The following is a 14,260-nucleotide window of genomic DNA, read 5'->3' as shown; positions in this document are numbered from 1 at the left end:
CAGCTATGGAAGCCGTTTGCACAGCTGACTTCGTGGCTTCATCAGCCAATGAATTCCCTGCAACGTGAACGCCATCCCGTTGATGACTCAGCGTATGTATCACATGACTGTTTTGTCGTTTTTTTCGTAAATGAACTACTTGCTCCCAAAGCAGTTTATGTTCGATTGTGCCACCTTTTGCAATTTTGAAAACGTTTTGAATCCAATTCTTCAAGTATTCATTGTAAGATTGAACACAATAATATGAATCGTAAACTATGAGTGTGGAGAATTCGCGGTCCGTATTCTCAAGTGCCATCTTGAATGCTTATAGTTTAGCTTGCTGAGCTGTACAATCTCCTAGAGATTTAGTTTTATTGACCATAGGTCGGAATTTGCCATCGCGCCAACAACCTTTAACGATAGCACACGCCGCACTATAGGCTTGTTTACCCCCGTAGAGGGTTGGGCTGATCCGTCAGTATAAATGATACATTCATACTGCTCTAGAGGCAGAATTTCAGAAGGCAGAGGACATTCTTGTTCATATTGTAAAAATGCTTGTGTTTTTAAATAAGGATCAAAAAGTATTCAACGTCTGTCGCAGCAAGAGAATTAACCCATTGTATCCATCTTGGATGTAAAGCCTTAGCATTAGGAATGCTTGCTTTCGTCACTGCCTCTAAGGCAGGTACAGGTGTAACGACCATAATGCGCTTACCCTGTGCGAGGGCTCTCTCCTTTGGTACTGCAGTTTGAACAGCTGTAAGAATTTTTCTGTAGAAGTGAATTTCATTTCAGCTTGTGTGTACGAATGTGATTTGTAAGCTATTGGTACATTTTCACCTTTGTTAAAAGTACGTGAATCCGCATCGTCCTGGAATGATTCGGATCACTAAATTGCGTATGTTTACTCATGTTTGTAAGTGTTTTGTTGCTAACATGTCTGTTTGCAATGAACGCAAAATTTCTGTGTGTTTTTCTGTCCAATTAACTGTTTTAAAATCAGGTTTGATTAATTTGTAGAGAAGTTTAACCCTTTCTGCGTAGTTCAGGATGTATGTTCTTCCGAAATTCAGGAAACCTAGAATCAACTGTAAGATTTTCAGCGTTTTTGGAGGTTGGAGCAGCGCACATTTCTCCAGAAAGTTTGCTGCCGTATTTTGCCTTCACTTGATAGTTTTTATCCTGGAAACAGGACGTTGAGATAGGCAATTCTTGATTTCTTAAAATTGAATTTATACCCTTCAGAGGCGAAGCCCAATATAATGGTGTTCACCTTGTTCAAGTGCCTATCCAAGTCATCCTCTGTTAGATAGATGTGATCTACATATGACAACGCTTCATTATTATACGTTTGTAGTAACTTTGTTACCCTTGCTGAAAATAACCCAGGACTATTCTTGAATCCCTGAGACGACAGAAGTGACACTGTGTCCCCATAATTGAGAAAGCAGTCAAATACCTACTTTCTGGTGCAATGTTGTGACAAAAGAAACCGTTAGAAATATCTATTGTGGTTTTATATTTTGTACGCACAATGTTATTCATTGATGCTGCACTGTGTGCATTTTGTAATGCAAAAGTTTTGCAACAAGAGTTTAAATGTCTGTAATCCAATACTAGACGATATGTATTGTCTGGTTTGGAGACATGAAACAAAGGATTGTTCATTGACGAGGTGCATGTTTCAATCACTCCCAGGTATTCAAATTGATCTAAGATCTCCCTGACCTGTTTTTTAGCTTAGCTTCTTGCTTAACTGAGTACTGCCTTTGTGCAGTAGGTTGACTTATCAACTGGATTTTATGGTGGGGTGAATCCTCTTCCCATCCTGCATGATTTTTGGATAATGCTGGAGCCTGGGCTACTGCCCATTTTCTGGCATAAGTATACTTTAAATATATTGGAATGTGGTTGGAGAAGGCTGGCATAATGATGTCCTTGCTATGTGGGCACTCTCTGACAAATTCTGGTGGCCAGTCTTGTTCAGCGAGAAGAATGTCATAACCCTTAGAAAGTTGCACCCAAAAGAGTGCTCTCACTTTTCTTTGTATGTCTCCCTCCATCCGGAGTGTTACTTCATATAACTTATGTGGAGAACTAACCCTGCTATCTACAGTTTCAACCTGAATGAATTCATTCAAGTCCACTGTCTCCAGATGATCCTTCAAATTCTTGCGAGCTATGGTGACTTCTGCTGCGCTGTCCAACATTGTCTGAGCCCATTCCCCGTTCTTGAGTTGTGTCCTCAAGATTCTCCGCATGTCTGATTTTTAGACCTGCTACCTTCTTTTTGGTGAATTGAGTTTTCTTGTTTTTCTGAACGTGTTGATCGTCTTTGGACTTCACGCGTTCTTCCTTGTGTTCTGACCGTCCTCTTCTTTTGGATTTTTGTGATGAAGTTTGAAAGGTACGAGAGAAACGTGTATCAGTATCTTGATATCTATCAGGTTTTCCCAAATTATCCCTGTTCCTGAGGTTATACCTCCTTTCAGAGGGCTCCTACCTCTGGAATAAGAACGCTTCCCTTTAAAAGTTTGTTTAGTATTTTCCCACTTCTTTTTAGGAGGACTAGGAGTGTTTTTAGTAAAGACCTTTTCAGGACTTTCAGACAGTTGTGGTTTCACTGGTTTCCCTCCCAGACTCGCTCTGCCTTATTCTTCATATGGTTTTTTAATTATTCTGGCTAGTTCTTGTGGTTACTGAGTTATATCGAATTCCCTTAATTTCTGGCGGATAGCCATGGAAGCTGCTTCACCTTTAATATTAGCTAATAATATTGTCGAGACCTGTTTGAAATCTTTCAGTAGTTTCATACCTAAATTTAAAGCAGGCTCTGCCCCGTATTAATTTTGAATCTGTTTCAGGACGTCTGGTATTACCGCTATAGACGGAACACTATAGGGTCGATTCCGATTCGGGAAAATGCGCTCCGAGTAGCCGTACGGAGCGTTTTTCCCATACGAATCATACCCTGCAACTTCCCCCATACGTACGATGAAGTACGATGAAGTACCAGGAGCAGGACTCCGTACGAATCATACAAAGACCGTACGACTCTAATCTCTGTATGATACTCCCTCGGAAACCGCTGTACTTGACATCCGTACGGTTCGAAGCAGGTTTTTCCGACCTACCAAGTACGATTCATGTCGGGTACGCACCGTACGCCGCTTTTTTTATGGGAGCCCAAAACAATTGGAGAAGCAGAGTACGCCTCGAAACAGGTACGGAACGCCCCCCCGGGTACGGTGCGTACACCCCATGTCTGCAGGGGTATGGTTCGTACCCCTGCGATCGTGGGGTGTACGCACCGTACCCATGCGATCATGGGGTGGACGCACCGTACCCCATGATCGCAGGGTGTACGGTGCGTACACCCTGTGATCATGGGGTACGGTGCGTACACCCCATGATCGCAGGGGTACGAACCGCACCCCTGCGATCATGGGGTGTACGCACTGTACGGTGTGTATGTGATTGTGTGGTTGTCAGTACAAATCACCCTTACCTGACGTGAACCGTACGAATCGCGTCCACATACCCCGGTCCGGACGTACTCGTCGGTCGTACGGCATGTTTACGAATCGTACGGAGAGGGCTCTGGATACGATTCGGACGGACGCCTTTTTTCCCAGATCGGAATCAGCCCCCATGTGTTTCGGTGTAGATTACAGCAAAGACTGTACCCCAAGTGTCGCAGTCCTCCAGATGTGGTGCGATCCCCCTTGGTAAACAGATTGTTAGAATTCTGTGTTTCTCATGAGGGGTAGTATTAGGAAATACTGCATCGATTTGAGTAACTTTTTCAGCGATCCAGAATGGAATCTGTTCCCGTTTTGCAAGTAATTTACCAATGACTGAGTGTAGAGTCTGTGGTGTAATTTTTAGTGTGCTCCCCTGGTGAGGGGGATGTTGTGGAATCATTATTGCAGGTTGGACTGTAAGAGTCCGCATGACATATTGAACCAATTGTCTATAGATTTTGATTAGCTCTTTTAGTTGAGTCAATAATTCATCATTTGAAATTTCTTCGATGTCAGGATGTGGTGTGTAGCTGGATAAGACTGGCCATGTTGCTCCTGGTCTACCTAGTGGACCGAGACTGTTAATGTGATGTATATATTTTAGGTTGCCTTTAAACCAGGAGCGCATGCTCCTGGTATGTGAGTGGAATTTCAATATCCTCAAAAGGAATGTATCCCGTTGGTGGTTCATCTTCTTTATAAAAGTGAAACATTTGTGTTACTGGATTTGCTTCAGGGAAGACATGAATAGAATAACTCTGTCTGGTGATATTCATGTGCTTCTATCACAAAAACGACCCTACCACCTTTTGATGTTAGGCCATTTTTTATAAGTTTTATAGTAATGGCTTTCCTTAAATTTATAGGAATGCATATAGCATCCTCGTCTGTTTCTTGGAAACCTGTATAGTCTAGAGCTTGTACGGAGTCATCACCTGTAGCTCTGGTTCCGGTCATGTTGTCTGTTTCCGGCATTTTGTTGACTGAAAGTTTGCAAAGCAAGTTTCAAGGAAACAAAGATAGGTGCACAATATTTTGGAACGCTGTATCCTTCAACGTTGAACAAACCAAAAAGCTAATACATAGGATTTTTTGTCTTATTCAGCTATGGCGGATATTATCCTTTTACCCACTCCAGATGTCTATTGGAGTATTATGGATAAAGGGGTCTCTGAGAAAAGCACAACTGAGTTAATTTAGTATCTAGCGTTAAATTAGTGCCTTACCAAACGTTGGGCGCCATTTAGCATAGTTCCCTTATTCCCAATAGGCTCTGCACATTGGAATAATATATCCTATAGATATGACGTGAGACTTAGGTCAGTAGGTCTCTATCGAATATACTAAACTTAATTGTGAGTGCCAACTAGCTCAGAGGTCACTAGAAACTTTCTCGAATACACAAGAAGGGATTAGTTTCTGAAAACTGCATAAACATGACAACTTTGTTTCCCTTAGGATTGGAACGGTACCTTCAGAGTCGTGGAAACAATAGATAACTATTTTACTCAGTCAATCGTGCATGCTTCGTTTCTACAGAGTTGCAGAGAAATAGTGAGACGGGCGTTTTCAATAAAAGGATTTATTGAACAGTCTTCTTTCTCATGCAAGAGAGGTGAACTGCTACACTTGCTATGCAAAATGCAAAGTATAATGCGTACAGCGTGAACAGTAATATAAAATAATACTGTAATAGCATTGTTTGTTGCTATCACATATGTAAAAATACATACATAAATAACACAGGGTAAAATACTCAACTGGTACTTCTAAAATACGCCTTCCCCAATGTACCTAACCTAGGTCTAGTACGAGGGAAGAAGTAAGTATGGTCTTGTAGCATAGGTTTAGTTTTGCCAATAATTCTGTCCAAGGTTTCTCCAGGTTCTAATCAGCTCCATACCTTAGAATGAAGGAGGTCTGGTATCTCTGTCTCGGACTCGATTTCCCAACACCCCGCAAGGGGAGTTAGAAACATTGGAGTTGGATTCTCGGCAGGAGGATGACAGCTTCTTGTCAGTGCGTCAGCTGGAGAGTCGGCATCCTTCGGCACTTGCTCTAGCGAGCTGCATCGGGGAAGTAGGTAGTCGAACTGCACTGAACCACACCGTGCTTTGCCATAGCAACTATAGGTATATTTATACCTTGGAGGTGTTTAGGAATGCCAGCTTTGACTTAAAGTCGGGCATATGAACGTCATTGATGAACCCCTAAGGATTTGGAAAAATCAATATCCAAGCAAGGGAAAGTCCCTAATGGCTTAAGTGTCTGGTTTTCTAAGAAATCGTTGTGACCTTGATGAACGGATGGAAGTAGCCATGCCTGTATTTGGGTAGCATGGGCTGAGCCTAAATAAGGTCTGGATTTCTATGCCTATATAAGGGCAACGTGAATTGTACCTAAATAAGGGCATGACTCGGGAAATTCATTTGGAATCTAAAACGCCATACAACAATATCTTCCCCAGATGCAGGCTTCCTTTCACCATGGTGCAAGCGTGCCTGCGCCGGCGCATGGCAGCAGATTGTGCGCCAGGGCACAGGGAAGCACAGAGATGTGTCACATTGTTGTAAATATGTTGCATTCCTGTGCTTCAAAACGAACGCAGCGCAGCACAATGACTTGCGGCACCGCACTGCGTTAGTTTCTTGTAGATCTGTCCCTCAGTTCTTAAAGCTAACTTAATGCTCTCTATCCTAGGTAATTAATACAATGCATAATTGAGTTCCGGTGAACTAAAGACAACATTGCTAGACAGTCAAAGGCTCTATGATCTGATAAAGACTGCAAAAGTATACACTGATAGGAAAATACTGAAAATAATCTAGAACATTCCAGAGACAGGATTCTGAATTAACATTTAGAGCAATTGAATGCACTGAGAATCTACTTGCTTACAGTCTTCTCAAATATAATCAAATAATCACGTGATGAAAACATCAAATTCTGTTCAAGCATTATGCTGCAATTTTGACATTGTCATCATTTACCAAATGTAGCATCCACCCTTTTTTAACAGTTTTTATAAGGAAAAGAATATGGGACCGCCCATCTTTTTATCAGAGGTTATAATTTTATATTTAAGACTGAATAACTTCAAAATATATATTTTTTTATTTGCAACTTCCATGTTTTAAACTTTCTACAAAGTACAAAATTCATTCATTCATTCATAATCTTTATTTCGGAACCTTAGTACCATAAAAGATGCATAAAAAACACATACATGTACATTAAAACATAATGATGTTATTATTAAATCCCAAGTAAGTAAAGTGCGGTAAAGTGCGGTTGCGAGAGAACATTTAAGAGGGCGAATATCATTCCATTAAAACCCTTATTTAAATAATTTAAAAAGGCGTATGTACAAAAAAATAAAAACATGTAACATTTGGAGAGAAATACACAATTATATTCAGACAATCTGACACTAATACTAATTAAAATATTCTTTATGTATACACTATAAGTTCATTACTAATGCAATTTGAAAAATAATTTATCCTTGTGCAACTCTTCAGTCCAGGACAAAAATTACTCTAAAATTTCAGGCCAGCTTTAGCTCTTATAAAGTTTGTAAGTAACAAGAACCTACTAATACCGAATATATTAGCCTGGCAAGTATCTGTTTTCAGAATTCTCCCTGCCTCTTTATGCGATCTTACACCTATATTTAGACAGAGTGGTCTGATCCATCTTTTTCTGGGAGCAACATAAGCCGGCCAAAAAAACAAGATGTGTGAATCATCTTCCTTAGACTTGCTTGAGCATAAAGTACATAAGTCGTTATTATCGCTTGACCACCTTGCTACACTTGTATTTATTATCAAAATATCATATCTATATTTCATGTATAGTGTTTTTGCAAGTGGTGGGTTTATTTCATCTAAAAAAACATTCATAACAAGCACTGTCTTAAACATAAGGAAGTTACTTGTTAATGATCCAATCACTCTTTCATTTAACGTGCTATGTTCCATATATACCCAAAACGATGATTTTAACATTTTTCTCGAATTACGAGTTAATGTTAATGGGTTGTCCCAGAAATGTGCTAAACCAATCTTATTTAACCAGGTTCTAACATGATTAAGCCATTCAATACTATTACAATTGTCCAGTTCCATTATTTCTTTTAGACCGTCCTTATAATCTATCAACTCAGGGGTTGACCAGAGTCTAACCCAGAGCATCAACGGTCTCAAGATCACATGATGATTGGTACGTTTCATATTCAGATCTAAAATAAGCGGTATTAGTGGAGTCCGAACAGGTAGTCTTAATAGTGCTCTATAAAATGTATTTTCACTAACATCAAAGGCCTTTTTGCACATAGGTCCCCATAATTCAGCTCCATATAGTGCCGCTGATTGTGCTTTAAACTTAAAAAACACTAATGCTGGTGAGACTGCCTTACTAAGACTGGTAAACAGACATAATATCGACTACAAAATATCGAATGGACATAATATCGAGTACAAAATATAGGCTGGACAAAATATCGAATGGACAGAATATAGTCATCAAATATATCGTTTTGAAGGTAAGTATTGTAAAATCTAATGTTAAAAATATAGGAAGTTAAAATATCGAAGTATATAATATAGATTAATAAAATTATCGAATTTTTTATAATATCTAATTTTTATAGTGTTTGTTATGTTATTATATGTGTGAAAAGTGTGTATTTATGTTATAATTAATTTTAATTAATGAATTTAGTTTATTTATTTTTTGCGTAATTTAATTCTGTAGCGGGTTGTGGGATCATAGGGGAATAGGGTGGGAAGTAATTTAATTATAATTAATTAAATATGTACATTTATATATTGGTATTCATTTTTAATTAATTGGTAATTAATTTATATTTGGTAATTAATTAAATTTTAATTGGCAATTAATTTTAATTAATTGATTAATTGCTAATTATGTTAATTTTACTAATTTATTTTCTGTAGCAGGTTGTGGGTTTATTGGGGAATTGGGTGGGAAGTAATTTATTTATAATTAATTAAATATGTAAAAATATTTATTGGTATTTTTTTAGAATTAATTGTTAATTATTTTTTATGGGTAATTAATTAAATTGTAATTGGCAATTATTTTTATTTAATTGATTAATTGCTAATTATGTTAATTTTACTAATTTATTTTCTGTAGTGGGTTGTGAGTTTATAGGTGAATAGGGTGGGAAGTAATTTATTCATAATTAATAAAATAATTCAATTTATTTAATTGTATTTAATTAGAATTAATTGTTAATTAATTTTTAATTGTTAATTAATTCATTGTTAATTTGTAATTAATTTGAATAGGTAACTAATAGTAAAAATTAATTGTAATTTGTAATTTTAATTCATTAATTATTATATTATATTAAATTGGTAATTCCTTTTAATGAATTTTTAATAGATATTAATTAATATTTTTTTAAATAATATGAGAAGTATTTACTTTCCCTACTGTTGCACTCTCTGGAGTGGGAATAGTAATTTTAACCCCTACGCTATCCATTGCTTTCCCTACTGTTGCACTCTTTGGAGTGGGAATAGTAATTTTAACCCCTACGCTATCCAACGCTTTCCCTACTGTTGCACTCTTTGGAGTGGGAATAGTAATTTTTACCCCTACGCTATCCAACGCTTTCCCTACTGTTGCACCCACTGGAGTGGGAATAGTAATTTTTACCCCTACGCTATCCAACGCTTTCCCTACTGTTGCACCCACTGGAGTGGGAATAGTAATTTTTACCCCTATGCTATCCAACGCTTTCCCTACTGTTGCACTCACTGGAGTGGGAATAGTAATTTTTACCCCTACGCTATCCAACGACTTTCCCTACTCTTGCACTCTTTGGAGTGGGAATAGTAATTTTTACCTCTACGCTATCCAACGCTTTCCCTACTGTTGCACTCTTTGGAGTGGGAATAGTAATTTTCACCCCTACACTATCCAAGGCATTCCCTACTGTTGCACTGTTTGGAGTGGGAATAGTAATTTTTACCCCTACGCTATCTAACGCTTTCCCTACTGTTGCACCCACTGGAGTGGGAATAGTAATGTTTACCTTAACGCTATCCAACGCTTTCTCTACTGTTGCACTCTCTGGAGTGGGAATAGTAATTTAAACCCCTACGCTATCCAATGCTTTCCCTACTGTTGCACTCTTTGGAGAAGGAATAGTAATTTTTACCCCTACGCTATCCAACGCTTTCCATACTGTTGTTCCCACTGGAGTGGGAATAGTATTTTTTACCCCTACGCTATCCAACACTTTCCTTACTGTTGCACCCACTGGAGTGGGAATAGTAATTTTTACCCCTACGCTATCCAACACTTTCCCTACAGTTGCACTCTGTGGATTGGGAATAGTATTTTTTACACTTATGCTATTGTACGGTAATAATATTGGATATTATTTAATTATAATATGTTAATATATATATATGTTTTAACAAATATGATTGTACAACATTTTTTTTATAACTTTAATTAAATATTTAGTTATTATAAGTTAATTTAAGTATTTTTAAGTATATTTTAGTAATCAATTTTTAATTTTAATTTAATTTAACACTTTTTAATAAAGTCGATATTTTTTAAAACTATATTTTTGTAAACGATATTTTGTACTCGATATTTTTGTACTTACCTGTTTGTAGATACAAACTCGATATTTTGTCAGTAGATATTTTTCCTCGATATTTTTGCTAGTCGATATTCTGTCAGTCGATATTATTTCAGTGATCCCAATGCAGTAGTTGGAATAAGTGTACTTGACTGCCTATAGGCAAAGAGGTTGGAAGGATCAAGTGATAGCCTCCTCTGTGTCAACTCAATTTCATGGCATAATACTGATTCTGCTCTGATTATAAAGTCATTAAGCATACCTGCAGCACCCTTCCGTTTACTCATGCTTGGTTTTGACCTTAAAAAAAGAGCCAATATCCCCGACAAAGAAAGTGTGGGCTACTACAGTCACAAGGTTTCCAAATCGACTCAGAACAACTTTTTTATTTTATTTTTTGTAGAGGACAAAATCTAAGTTGGGAAAGGGAAAGGGGCTGGCAGGAAAATCGTCCGACCAACAGGTACACAGACAGCAACACTTTCAGCTTGCATACAACAAGGTACCTTACCGCCTATATCTTGATTATCGAGAACGGGGGCCAAGAGGGATGGCCTAGCCCAGCCTCATCCGGCCTCGGACAGACTAAGATGAACATAGGTGTACCTAATGTAGTTAAAAGGTAACAAAGCAGACTGCTGTATTGTAAGGCAATGAATGTTTGTGACATAAAAAACAGGAGTTTAGACAATCAGATATAAATACCTTAGTAATAATAATACTCTTTGGAATACATGCAGTATGAAGTGATTTCCTGTTTAGAACATAGTGTGAGTTAATCAGACAATAGGCAATTAATTTAGTGTAATGCAAATGGTTTGGAGATATTGCATGACCAAAGCTATCTTGGGATATCTAAATTTTCAATTTACGTTCTCATGTTAATTATCTTTAGTCACTCATTGTAAATTTGTTGGATCACCTAGTGAGATAATATTGAACCTTGTATAAATGATATTATGTTTATGTTAAATCCCCAGCTCTATTTCATCGCATTATTACAATGTTTTGCACTGGTGGTGGTGAATAATCACAGAAATCAACGTGTGCTCACCAAATCATTCATGATTTGCTACCTTCTGAATATACATCTCCAATTTTTAGCTATCAAAATGTGATCTAGAAAAATCTGTAGGTGCGGAATAACTATGATATCCATACCTTGCATCCCATTAGAAACAGGACTTTACATCCAACAAGGACTTCGCTCAGAACTCTGCGAGGCCTTCAGGCAGAATATCCGTAAGGAAATGCCACTTTTTTCATATTCATACCCATATTTGTGGACTGAGGCTGCTTGTTTTTCAACTCGGACAGTGCACTGAGGCCTGCTAACCAGATACCAGTACCATTGTTCTAACCCTAGAAAATATATGGTAAATTGGATTCCTCTAATTGGTTAGTACTTGCTTACTCATAATTCCCTGGTACATGGTACCCAGGGTACCTAGGGCATGTAAGGCAGTGTTCACCCAGCGTTGCAGTTCTGTTTGTGCAATCCTGAGTGGGAAAAGGACAAAATGGATCCCACCATGCCACTGCAGACTGAAAGGGCCGTATTTACACAGCTAGTTTGATTTTGCCACTACACCTAATGGCACTAATTAACTCACGGGGAATTATTAACGGGTGAAATAAGATCAATCACAATTAGCGGTATTTTTAAAAACTGGTAACTTCACATGAAGAACACACATTGAATCAAATGCCTGAGCATTGTGATAGTATTGACAAGGACAACGTAAAAGTAGACTTTTTTTGATAAACATTTAAATATAGGTGAACCACGATAGTTTTTTAGACCTACATTTTCCTAGTACAAACTGAAGCTCAACAGCCTTTTGTAGTTTAACTCAAATTGAGTAAAGGACTACATATTAATGTGTGCTGTGTCATATGCGCACTCTGCATTGTCTGTTTATGTTTCTTTATTCACAGGTGCACTATTACCTCGACTAGAAACGTAGTGGCTACACAAAAACCACTTACATTACTGCACAAATCGTGTGAGTATCACTGTTTAAGTCCTGATGAATGTCCCATAGACCTGGCTGGGCACAGTGGGACAGAAACATGTCGACCGTTCTAAAGTGGTATAATAGGATTGAGTAACACGATCTACAAGTATACCCACACATATGTTCTAATAACAACCCTCATCCATTTTTGATTAAAAGTAACTTGAGGCTGAAGGTGTGTTTTTTATAACTTTTTTGAGGGCGATTACCTATCTCTGGACACTACTGCGATAACCAGAGGTTGCCTCAGGCTTGAGGCTTGCATACAGCACAATTAATGAACCCAATGATAATGCAATAACGCATGTGTAAGGCGGAGAACCAAGATATACCGCCAATGACTTCACTACTGCGTTTATGAGGGTTTTAAAAAAAAATTAAACTGAGGTAACGCAGTTACAAGTGTCCATTCTCACATTGATTTTTGGAATGTTAGCCCAAAAGGCCAGCTTCAAAGGGGAAACATCTGTGAAGGGTCTACTGTGACAACAACCCTCAGCAGGATGGTGTTTGTTTCAGTGGACAATTATGAGACAGAGCCAGGGAGGGAAAACCCGTCCCTAAACCCTTTTTTCAATGGCATGTATGCCACTGGTAGACACACCTTTAGGGTTGGCTACTGTGCTCCTGATGACCAAGGAAGGGTTGTGCCATTTTTAAAGAGGCAAGAATGGGGCACTCTAGAATAGCCAGATGCAACACATGTTACTAGACAGAAGGGGACTCAGTAGATCATTGGCTTGTGACTGCGTGGTCCCCTCTGGCCTCTTTCCTGTGATGAATGTAGCGCCCCTGGTACTCTGACCCCACAGTTCATGCTGGAATTGGGGAGAAGGCAAAAGAAGAGCTTCCCTGATGCCTTTGAAACTGCACAAAGAGAGGCTACAACATCTGCACCTGCTACACTGTGGTCCCATAAAGTTTGGCGTGTGTCTGCTGCTCCTGGCTCAGGGAAAAGGAGATTCCCAGCCCCAACCGACAGCAGGGACTCCAAGGATCAGTCGACTGATACATTGGAACCAACTTCAGGGATACAAGAGCTGAAAGAGCCCAAACCAACAAGTTAGCAAACAACGCAGAAGGTTTGCCACTATTAGTTCCTGGATCCATAAAAGGACAAATCCAATATAGTCATGCACCCATGTCTGCCTGACCGCCTGACTGCCTGACTGCCTGAAGATATTTGTAGAGCGCACTATTGCCAAGGCACCTTGGCGCTTGGTAATGTGGAACCGGAACTGTCTAAAAAGTTTAGATTTGCGTGAAGAGCCAAGTTTTTATACATTTCCTAAAAAGCGTGCAGCAAGACTGGAGTCCCATTTGGACGGGGAGGGAGTTGCATAATTTAGCTGCTTGGAATGAAAAACGTTTCTCTCCCCATCTGACTCTTTTTATCCTCAGAAGATGTACTAGTCCAGTGTCAGTGGATCTCAGGTGACACAGTGGGACGTAACGGGGAAATAAAGATAGTAGGTCTGTCTCCCCTCCTCCGTAGAGGGTTTTATGCACAAGGCAAAGGGCTTTAAACTCCATCCGCCGTCTCACTGGAAGCCAGTGAAGTTGTTTTATACTGGCAGAGATAGGATGATGTTTGGGTAAACCAAGCAGCACTTGTGCTGCTACATTTTGCAGTGACTGAAGTTTAGTGAGCTGTTTTACTCCAGCGCCTAGATAGAGGGCATTATAATATTAATCCACATTTGTAAAGCGCACAATCACCCGAAAGGGTCTCTAGGTGCTGGGGGCCGTCGGGAAGATTAGGCAAGCTATTGCCCAGAGTCACATGGTGCTGGGCTAATCTGCCGCCGGCCCCGGGTATCGAACCGTGATCCCCAGATTCCGGAGTCAGTCGCCCTAGCCGCGGCGCCACACCTCTTCCATAGTCCAATAGTCTATTCTTGATAGAACTAAGGCTTCTACCACAGTTTTCCTCAAAGCGATTGGAATGAAAGGAAGAATCTTCCGTAAAACCCTCAATGTAAAAAAGCAGGCTGAGGTCACTTGGTTTATTTGAGAGGCAACTGTTAGATCTTTGTCGATCAGGAAACCAAGATTTCTGGCCTTAGGCACCGGAACCAGGCAGGTTCCGGCTTCAGTGGGCCACC

Source organism: Lissotriton helveticus, chromosome 12, assembly GCF_964261635.1.
Source record: "Lissotriton helveticus chromosome 12, aLisHel1.1, whole genome shotgun sequence".
Classification (NCBI taxonomy): Eukaryota; Metazoa; Chordata; class Amphibia; order Caudata; family Salamandridae; genus Lissotriton; species Lissotriton helveticus.
This window is presented reverse-complemented; position numbering follows the sequence as displayed.